The sequence below is a fragment of the Cryptomeria japonica genome, chromosome 5 (genome assembly GCF_030272615.1).
Source record: "Cryptomeria japonica chromosome 5, Sugi_1.0, whole genome shotgun sequence".
Taxonomy (NCBI): Eukaryota; Viridiplantae; Streptophyta; class Pinopsida; order Cupressales; family Cupressaceae; genus Cryptomeria; species Cryptomeria japonica.
The window spans coordinates 365,605,335-365,616,266 of NC_081409.1; positions in this window are offsets into that span (position 1 = coordinate 365,605,335).

Below are 10,932 nucleotides of genomic sequence, written 5' to 3' on the forward strand. Positions count from 1 at the left end.
TTCTGAACACTGCCATCATAGCTATTCAACTCATAAGCAGTCAACTTTGTAATGATAGAGTCTAAGGATACCTTGGTTTTGTCAATAGACCTTAGTTCCTAAATATCAACAACTCTGATTGAATAGACTGGTAACAATGATCTCAAAACTTTACTGACAATGGTGACATCTTCAATTGTTCCACCAGTGCTCTTGATATCTCCAACAACAATCTTGATCCTTATGCCATATTGTTGAATGGTCTCACCTTCAACCATCCTCATGTCTTCAAATTTTCCTCTAAGGCTCTCTTCCTTAGCTTGCTTGACATGCTCATCACCGCCATAAATAGTTTCCAATGTGTCCCATACATATTTAGGAGTGTCCTTATCTTGTACATCAATGAACTCAATATCAGACAAACTGCTAATAAGGGCTTCCATGACTTGCCCATTTTCTTGAATCTCTCTTTTCTGATCATTGGTTAAAGTGATTATAGAGACATTCTCAACATAGCTACAGTGTTGAGCACCCAAAGTCTTGATATAGATCTTCATTCCGTCCTTCCATATTTTGAAGTTATCTCTATTGAACTTAGGACCTTCCCTCTTCATCATTAAGGCAGGATCTTTTACCTCAAGCAGTTAAGCTTATATCACCGAGGACCTAGAGTTGCTCTGATACCAATTGATGAATAATGATGAACAACAAATACCCTACTGGTACTAAGAGGGAGGGGGGTGAATCAATACATACAAAAACTTCTCTGCAACTTATCAAGTTAAAACATTGCTAACCGGTTGTCTTCATTATTGAACTTAACCATGGCAATACCGGTTAAACACAGTAAGACTTCAGACAACATAAACCTGTAAAACTGAACAATTCAAATATCATTCAATACTTGATAACTACTTCACCCATAAACATATGCATGTGGTGTATCAGCAATACCATAACCATTAGCTCTGCATGCATAATGACTTAAACAAAGAATACTTAATCATCACATGAAAAATGCACAACTCATGACACACAGATTTTTCACGTGGAAACCCAAATGGGAAAAACCACGGTGGGGATGAATACCCACAAGCTTGTTTAGAACTCTTTTGAAGCTCACTTTGTTAGGAGCCTAGTCCGGTTAAAGACTTTACAATAAGGTTCTGCTAAGAACTGATCTTGTTAAGGGATGGCTATATACCCTATTAAAGGTTGAAACCCTGTTAAAGGTTACCTCGCTAAAGGATTTAAAGAACTCAATGAACTTGAGTCACTTGGTTAGAGGATTTAAAATAAGCCCGTTAAACTACTTGACAAAGGGATTTTCCTTCTGTTGAAATGGTTAGAAGATAACAGGTAAAACTCTGCTATGATAACAACACTATATGCTAAGGCAAATCGTTTTCAGTTCCTCTACTCTGCAATCACACTCTGCATTTTTCACTCACTGGTCTGGCAAGTATCTCATCACTCGGATACATACACAACTTTTGCCAACACTTACAATAACAAACATCATTGACCTTATAGACAACAATTAGGTCGGTGACATAAACCCTAAACCCTAAGCACCTTAGGTTTACAATTACAAGCGGTCCAATCTTGACCGTCCAAACACATTACATAGAATGAAACAATCTCAAACAGATCACAAGTCATCCTGCATCGTCCATTCTTCACTGCACATAGAAATCAGTAACCCATCACGTTTTCTTCTCATACCGCTAAGAAGAATGTTCATTCCTGAGGTAGACATTCAATGCAATCGATCTTCACATGCAATATCCTCAAGGAAATCCTTCACGTGCACAAAACTGACGTGGAATCTCGATCTCATCCTTATTTCTTAGCTAACTCATCATAGAATATCATCGATTGCATCACACAAGCTAGATTGCCAAATCAGAAACCCTAAAGCTGAGACTACCAATCGGTAGTCACACTTAGTGAAACCCTGACACCAGTTCACTACATCTCTTCATACTGGTTCTCCAACTTGATTATCAATAACAACTTCTTCCAATTTTCATACTGGTTGACCTGTACTTATTGACATCAATGACAACATACTTTGTCACCGCTTCATCATATGCCAACAATATCTTCATCCACAAAGTTGTTTTATCTCTCATGAGACTTATATAGTAATAAATTTATGCTCTACATGTCAGAAAATAAAGTGGTGAAAAGACATTAGTCATTTTTTGGAAGGAGAGATTGTTAAGCTAATGTGGGAGATGAAGAGGGAGAAGGGGAGGATATTTCATTTTCTTGCCTATAATCCCCCATTCCCAAGGTATAATATAGATTAATGGGCATGCATCCCAACATAACATTAATTATTCTACCTTATTCACACTAATTTTTCTTTCAATATATTTCCTTGTAATAAATTCATGCTCTACATGGTCTGAAAATAAAGCGGTGAAAAGACATTAGTCATTTTTTGAAAGGAGAGATTGTTAAGCTAATGTGGGAGATGAAGATGGAGAGGGGGAGGATGTTTCATTTTCTTTCCTATAATCCCCCATAACCAAGGTGTAATATAGACTAATGGACATGCATCCCAACAAAACATTAATTATTCTACCTTATTCACAATGAATTTTCTTTCAATATATTTCCTTTGAATAAGTTATAGTGTAGACCATATGGATCACATATATTTTTTCACTTTAATTTGATCTTTCAAATTTTAAGTAATTTTTATTTTATATTTGTTAGTGGCATCAACTTTTTAACAAGATAGAAGAGGGCATCTAGGCAACATTGAATTCTATTATGTGTAGCTTTATGTCATCACACTATTTCTATTGAATGACTTGTTATACAATTAGGTTGCTCCTTGATTGGGAGGTTTGGGTTTTTAAAAATGTTTTTACATATTTTCATATATTTGTGCAACTTTAGATAAAGTTAAATTGAAATCGAGTGATGTTGTTTTAGGTCCATCTTTAATTTTTGTTATATATCATGTCTTTTTATGTTTATTTTTAATGCCCTAACAAAGACTTGTAAATATTGTTTTTTTGATGAGAGACGTAAATATTATTTTTGATTAAGGTAAAAGAAGGTTTTGAAGGGGCCCTGAAACCCTATACAAGCAGAACTTAAACAACAAAACCACAAGAAACAAAAGAGGACATGCCTACGAAAAACTAGCAAAAAACCAGAGAAAACCGGAAAAAGCCCCACAAAGCCAGCAGGCCATCCAGAGTCCAAAAGATACTAGTTGATTTTTTCTAGAGCTTTTGCCAGAGTGTTGCTAATTTCGTGTAGCTCTTTGATGTTATCCCTAAGACTAGGGAGATTCTTTGCAGGAGCAGCCACAACTTTCTTGACACTCGCCCTGGTCCTCTTCGCAGTGCCACCCACCGGAGTAGCATCACTGCTACCAGTCTAGATGGTCTCTTCATCCAAATCAAGATCCACAACTGGTTTTGGAGTGTCATAGACCTTAGTGATATCCTCCAAATTTTTAATGACAGCAGAAAGGAAAATCGGGATAACGCCCATAAGATTTTTCATCACTTCTTTCCCATCTTCCAGCAATTTGACCTTATCCTCCATATTCTGCTTCCAGTTTAGCTGCTCTCTGTTTTCATCCTCCCTCTTCTCATCCATGTTTTTCCCCTTTTTATCCAGGTTCTTCAGGTGCTCATAGGTCCATCTATCGAAGTCCATTCTCGCCTCAGAGAGTTTCTTGAGGTTATCCAAGATTAGCCCTTTACCCGCACTTTCCTTATCCTCACTAACCCTGTCCTTAGTCTGGTCCTTCTCAGAATCTTTGTTCGTTCCCCTCTCGGAGTTCACATCTGTCTCCTCATTATCCTTGAAATCCACTTCTTCCATCGGATGGTTGTTGTCCTTACCAGGGCAATCACTGAGGATAGGGATTTCATGACCAGGCTCATTACCACCACTTTCTTCCTCATTACCCAGCTCCTCATCTTTCCAGATATCTTCGCCAATGGAGTTGTCCGTCTCCATACCACTACTTTCCTTTTCAATTTCCTCTATTTCCAACTCAGAGGCACTTTTCCTTTTTTTGCTAGAGGACACTTTCTCCTTGTTGGAGTCTCCTTCTTCCATCTTTCTCTTACCCAGAGAGGCCGAAATCCTCTTATTTTCTAGCAGGGAGAGGTTTTTGCAATGCTCATAGATGAGAAGCAAAAGCCTGCAGTGGAGAATCGGGTTGGAAGGGTTATTCCTATGTTTATTAAGGGACTTGGAGAGTGACCTGAAAAGGTAGTAGGGCAGAGATACTTTTTTATCATGTCTGAAATGGTTTAAGAGAAAAAAATGGTAGGTGTGGGCCTTGGAGAAACGACCTTCAACCATGATGTATTCCATAATTGCATTTAGAACCCAACCCCACAGTTTCTTGAGGTTTGCAGCTTCATAGTAGCCCCCAGTAGCTTTGCCGATTTTAACCCTTTCTTTCTCTTTCTGCGGGAATAGATTGACCGCGTTGTTGGAGACTTTGAGGTCTCAAAGAAATTAAGCCCAATGTGGGGCATTCCAGTTACAGTAGATATGAGCCCAGCGTCCAGTTTAAACTTGACTCCATAGATTTTCAAAGAGCCATTTGACCAGTTTTCAAAAATCTTGGAAATGGCGAGGTTGACCCTACCTTTGTCATAGTCCACGAGCTTCTCCATGAAGCTGGTAAGAGAACCCTTTTCCGGTTTCGCCCAGACTTTTGGCATCACTCTCCAAGTTGACGTATTATCTGGTTCCTCCCACCTCAGGTCACCTCCCATCTTCGGATTCAGGCTATCTGCTCTATTTCTCTACAAACTAATTCCTTCTTTCCCAAAGTTGCTTGAGATTTTGAAGCGGGTTACCCACAAAGTGTGCGGCAAATAATTAAAGATTGTAGGAGATCTGCTGCTTTGCCAAGTAATGATGACCTTTCCAACAAGGCATAAATAATTCTTTTTACCTATCATGATTAAATTGTCCTTCTCTCCCCATATAACGGTCCTTTCTAAGGGACTCTTTAATGTTTAAATTTAGATCCTCCTCGTGCCAAATTGATTGGGAGTCCGAGTTAACTCCTGTATTCGCTAAACAATCCGCTACACTATTTTGCCCTCTGAAGGCATGTTGAATAATTATTTCTTTAAAACTTGCAATGATCTCCCTGGCTTTCATGATGATATTTTCAATTGACTAAGAAGGCTCCAACTCCCCCTTTAAGCACTTAATTATATTGAGTGAATCTCCCTCAAGCCATAATTTATCATAATTGAGATTTTTGGCTAAAATTAAGGTGTTCAGGGCAGTAGAGGCTTCGACAAAGTGGCTAGTTTGATTTCCCAAGGGACCAGCCACCGCCTTTAAACAACTTCCAGCAAAATTCTTGACAATGCCCCCATATCCAGCTTTACCCAGATTCCCTTTAGAGGCCCCATCAAAGTTAGCCTTAATCCACCCCTGAGGAGGAAAACACTAGACGAGACCGTCTCTTTCATTTTCCTTGCTGGTAGTATTAGTAGAGAGGTTCCACCTGTCTTTGAAGTCATCTTTAGCAGCAGGTCCATGATCAGTGCCATAGAGGCATTCAAAAATACTCCTAAATTTTTATCTGCCACCACTTCAGGAATAGCCCTTTTATCCCTAAAAATCTTATTGTTACACTCTTTCCAGATATTCCAAATAATAATCGACAGAGTGATTTTCCAAGTCTCCACAATTTTAGGATTAGAATTAGGGCGTTGCCATTGCTGCCATGAATCCCCAAGGGAGTTTGAGAAAACCCAGCTCAGGTTCCACCTGCTCAAGATGATTTTCCAGATGTCCTGACTAAAAGTGCATTGATTGAGAATGTGGCAAGCTGTCTCTTCTTCCCTGCAACAAAGAGAACACCTATTAGGAAAAATAAAACCTCTTTTATGAAGGTTGTCCAGGGTTAAAACCTTATTTTGGATGAAAATCCAAAAGAAGATTTTAACCTTAGGAACTAACTTCTTATTCCAAACTTTAGCTCAGATGGGAATTTCTTCCACCGGATCATTATGAATTGCCATAGCTGAAGAAAAAGAATATTTCCCATCCAGCGTTTCCCTCCATATCAATCTGTCATCTTTGTTGTCTCTAGGGATTTTAGCAGAGAGAGCTATCTGAAGGAACTTGAGCCCCGGGCATTGCTGGCTAAAATCAATCCAGTTCCCATTTCTCCAGTAATCTCTGACCAACTCACCAAACCTGCTTTTGAACCAGTCTTTCCAATCTTTAAGGATTGGGATTTCCTCCAGAGGTTTATCCAGAATCCATCTATCTTCCCAAAATCTTATTCTCCTCCTATCCCCAAGGTTCCAGGTTCTACCAGCAGCAGCCCAACTTTTAGTAGATTGAACAACATTCCATATAACCGATCCTTCAACAATGAAGGAATTATCAAGGAATTCTTCCTCAGAGGGTTGCATGTAGAGATATTTGTTTTTCTAGATTGAGTTCCATTCTCTTTCCTCCCCTTTCAGTTTCCAAATTTGCTTGGCTAATAAAGATTTATTCATAGAACCAATGTTCCTTAAGCCCAACCCACCTGAGGCCTTAGGGGAACAAATTTTATTCTAGGCAATAAGGGGTATTCTATTTTTGACTTCCACCCCCAACCAAAGGAACTTTTTTTGGATTCTTTCAATGTCTTTCGCAAACTTTGAGGGAATTTTGAATAGGTTGAGAGCATAAACAAGAAGATTTTGAAGAGTGGCTTTGAGCAGAGTAATTTTGCCTGTTTGACTAAGGACAACCCCTTTCCAACCAGCAAGTTTCAAGTTAAGTCTATTTATCAGCTTATTCCAGAAAGAATCCTTAGGCTTGAGACACAGAGGAAGCCCCAAATAAGTAGAGGGAAGCTCACAAATATTGTAGCCAAGAATCCTTTCAATCCTTGGTTGCCTTTGGACCGAGGTATTGATGAAGAACAAAGAACTTTTATCCCAGTTGATTTTTTGGCCAGAGGTAGATTCATAAGTGTTTAGAATATTCTTCATGTTCTTAGCTTCCAGAATGGTGGCTTCCCCCATGGTAATAGAGTCATCAACGAATTGTTCATGAGAGCAAACAACATTGGAGGAAGAAGGTTTCAAACCCTTAAGCTTGCCATCTTCCACATTTTTAAGAATAAATCTACCCAGGCATTTAGCTAGAATAGCAAATAGGATAGGGGAAATGGGGTCCCCCTGTCTAAGACCTCTGGAGCTTTTGAAGAAACTGGATGGGGAACCATTGACGATAGCAGCAGAGGAGGAAGTTTCCATAAGTTGAGAACAAAGCCGAATAACTTTGACACCAAACCCAAACGCTTTCATGATCCTAAGGAGAAACTGCCAGTTTACTCTATCAACAACTTTAGCCATGTCTAACTTTAGGAAGAAGCCCTAGTTATTCACCACTTTCAGGGAGTGGATATTTTCATGAACGGATATGATTGAGTCCAAAATTTGTCTTTCAGGGACAAAGCCATTCTGCTGGACAAAGATAATCCTAGGAAGAATTTCCAGCAACCTGGAGGTCAGAACCTTGGATACAATCTTGTAAACAGAGTTACACAAGCTAATAGGTCTAAACTTGTTGAGAGAATCAGCACCATGGATCTTTGGGATAAGAACAATGAAGGTGGCATTTAGTTCCTTAAGGAGTCTTCTAGAGCCAAAGAATTCTTTGACACCATTGCAGATGTCAGCCTCCACTATGTGCCAAAATTTTTGGAAGAAGAACATAGGGAAGCCATCCAGACCAGGGGATTTGTCTCCCTGAAAGGAGAACACCGCCTTTTTGATTTCTAGATTAGAGGGAATACGGGATAAAAGGTTGTTGTCAGCTTCCGTCAGGATTGAAGGAATAGCTTGCAAAAGGGTGTTTTGATTGCTGAAATCCAGGTTATCCACATCTCCCAATAGGGTGCTGAAATGCTCAAGAGCTTCCTTTATGATATTGCTATCCTCAGTTAGGATACCTTTGTTGAAAGATAGGCTGGCTATTCTATTGGTTGCCCTATGCTTGAGAGCAGTTAAGTGAAAGAACCGGGTGTTTTTATCTCCTTCCTTCAGGAACAAGGCTTTGGATCTTTGTATCCAGAACGTCTCTTCATTGGAAATGATGGTGTGGTATTTGGATAAAAGATCATTTTCGGCCATCCTAAGATTTTTAGATAGCCCAACCTCTTGGATTCTATCCTGAACCTCCTTTATTTCTGCTTTGACTTGAATTTTGCTCTTGAAAATATCACCAAAAATCTCTTTGTTCTAGATTTTAATTTTAGCTTTTAGGATATTGAGATTTTTGGCAATTCTAAAAAGAGCCATACCCTCCACTTCAGAATTCCACCATTCAACAATACGAGCTTCTAGAGAAGGATGGGAAAGCCAAGCTTTTTCAAATCTGAAAGGGAAGTTTCTCTTGGCTGAAAAAGAGTTGGCAATAAAGGAGATGGGGTAATGGTCAGACCCAATTTTGATGACAGAAGCAAGGGAGCAACTATACTTAGAAAACCAGTTAGGTGAGATTAAAGATCTATCAAGCTTAACTTGAATCAGATCAGCTCCGATTCTTCTATTGGTCCAGGTGTAATTGATACCCTGGAGATCCACATTAATGAGAGCCTGATCATTTATGAAATCCATAAGGTCTTGTTTCCCATCAAGTTGTAAAGGGATACCTCCCATCTTCTCTTCCTCTTTGAGTGGAGTATTGAAATCTCCCATAATAATCTAGCTTTGATCAGCAAACTTGAGTCTGTCGGCTGCCAGGCTGTTCCAATATTTAACTCTCCCGGTTTTGGTGTTGGGCACGTAGACATTAGATAACACCCAAACAAAGTTGTCCTTAATATGCTCAAGCTGAATAGAGATCCTGTTAAAAGAAAAGATGATTTCCTTACCAATAATAGTTTTTTGGTTCCAAAAAATCACAGTTCTTCCAGAAGCTCCCTCCGAGTTGGATCCTATGACCTCATTTTCCTTGAAAATTCTAATCTTTTCAACTTTTTCCTTAGACATCTTGGTTTCCTGAACCAGGACCACATCCGGTTTGTGATCTCTTATGATGTTTCACAACACATCCTGCTTGTGAGGGGCGTTCAACCCTCTGATATTCCAGGATATTATCTTCATACTTTAACTGGGGATAGGGCTGACTCAATGGAACACTGTGTTCCATCAGCACGGTTCTTCCAGCTTTCCTATTCCCTTTGATGTTTTAGGGATGGCCTGCCCTGCTTTTTGTTCTGACTTCCAACATCTGCCTTTTTCTTGATCTTGCTTCTAGTTGAGATTCCTCCTTTGAGTTCCTCCTTGTTCGTTTTTCCTTCTCTCGAACCGGGAATCCAGAGATTCCCATCCAACATCTCCATGCTTTGAGGAGGGGTTTTACATAGAAGTGGCTTTGGACTTCCATTGGTTAGAAGCAGTAAGGGCTCAATGTCAGAAGGGTCTTGAGCTTCATTAAAGTCTTCCTCGACTGATTTTGAGAGTGATGTGGCTGGAGTGATTTCTTCCTTCTCCTGACTAATAGATCCAGCCTCCTGGTCCAGGGTAGTTTCTTCCTTCTCCTGACTAATAGATCCAACCTCCTGGTCCTCTGGGTTATTTTTATTGTTCGACTCAATACCTTTCTCTGCTTCTTTAGAGCTCTCTGGTTGGTTGTTGGAGCAGACACAGTCTTGTTTATCATTACTGCTATTCCCATTCCTCCTAACTTCATTTGCTAAATCTGTTACATCCTTAATTTGATTACATTCAATTGGTGGGTCTCCTTTTAAATTTACCGTTTGCGAGACCTTTTTGTTGTTGTTGTTGCTATCAGTCTTGCTTTCCTTTCTTTTCTTGAGCGGACATGATTTTGCCCAATGCCCAGATTTTTTGCTGTGGAAACAGGCAAATGGAAGAGATTTGTATTCAATAGCTTGTAACCATTTTCCAAGTTTAGATATTATTTCTATGGATTGAGGCATATTCGTCATTTGATTAACATTTATGCAGATACGAGCAAAGACTAACCTTGATTTAGCCGCCGTCATCGGGTCAATCATCAAGAGTTCTCCAAAGGATTTCACAATACCCTTGAAAACTTCCTCATTCCAGTATTCCAGTGGGAGACCCGGGAGGCGCATCCATACTAGCGCAGAAACAAAGAAGGACTCGTCAAGGGCAAGGTTCGGGGCCCATTTCTGAAGAGCCAGAGATGACTTACCAAACATCTAGGGGCCTTCGTAGAGAGCTTTATTCATGTCTTCTTCAGAGTTAAAACCAAAGGTAAAAAACCCTTTAGGCAGTGCTGCCACGTCCACTTGACCTTTTACGAGCCATTTTCTCCTTATGAAATTCCTAACATCGTCGATGTTAGGCCTGAAACCAAAGAATCGTTCCACTAATGTCATGGATAGGCCAGCTACAGTCATGTCAACCACTTTGTCCAGAATAGAGATAGCAACCAGTCCAGAGGCTAGGTCTGAGATATTTGTAACTTCCAGAAGCCTAGATTTAGCCAGCAGCTTCACTCCAAAGAGCGAAGACCATTTTTTACCTTTACCTCTTTCATGTGGGTCCCCGGGTTTTGAATCTTTATCCTCTCCCGGTTTTGATTTTTCCTTGTCCTCTTCTGACCCTTGAGATGCCTGACCTCTTGCCTGTTTGCCAGATTTGGTCCCAGAGAAACTGCAATCTCCAGGAAATCCGCTTTCCCTAGGAAATCCGCCATTTCCCAATTTGAAATTTGGGATTCTTGCTCCTTTTTGCTCCACCATTTTTTTCCCCATGAAATTTGGATTTGAAATATTGTTAATAATGATATATGGTGTTTGATTAATTTGTCCTTATCCTTCTTCCCCACCCATTGTTTTATTCTATGTTGCGACTTAAAAAATCACTTTACAATAAGTGTTAATTAAATTTGAAGAAATCTAACATTACCTAGAAATGGATGACTTATCATTTTATCAAA